Below are 408 nucleotides of genomic sequence, written 5' to 3'. Positions count from 1 at the left end.
TATACGGCACGCTTGTGGCATTTAGTGAAATACCAAAATAATGGCTTGCCGCAACCAAACTCCACACGACTCCACATGAAGCACGTCGGGTACGGGGCATAACAACAGGCTTCGCAGAAATGAAAGTACAGCGCTAAGCAGAAAAGGGGAAGGGAGGCAATACAAAGAAAGCCAGAAACAAAGCGGTGAGTAAAACTTGGGTTTCTGCAAATGATATCCGGTTAAGCTGAGGGTATTATTGTTCTTTTATGCGAACTCACCAGGCAGTTTTCCATCTGTAAAGCTGACGCGTCTCTAAAGTTTGCTTTCTTTAGGCTGCGAGCGGCATATGCCTTTAGCGAAGCTTCAGACTCCGAAGAGCGCAAACTGCCTCAGGCCAGTGCACGGTAAGTGCTTTGTGAAGAGTTT

General features: G+C 47.1%; 1 long non-coding RNA gene across 1 annotated transcript in view; it reads left to right on the top strand.

Annotated features, from left to right (window-relative positions):
- Positions 1 to 225: 225 nt before the first annotated feature.
- Positions 226 to 408, top strand: part of LOC144100412 (uncharacterized) — a 2929-nt gene continuing 2746 nt past the window's right edge. Inside the window, exon 1 of the long non-coding RNA XR_013307647.1 lies at positions 226 to 386. This is a non-coding gene — a long non-coding RNA (uncharacterized LOC144100412). The remainder of the gene's footprint in view (positions 387 to 408) is intronic.

Source organism: Amblyomma americanum, chromosome 8 (genome assembly GCF_052857255.1).
Source record: "Amblyomma americanum isolate KBUSLIRL-KWMA chromosome 8, ASM5285725v1, whole genome shotgun sequence".
Classification (NCBI taxonomy): domain Eukaryota; kingdom Metazoa; phylum Arthropoda; class Arachnida; order Ixodida; family Ixodidae; genus Amblyomma; species Amblyomma americanum.
The sequence above is the reverse complement of the archived record's forward strand: the minus strand, read 5'-3'. Positions and strand labels throughout refer to the sequence as shown.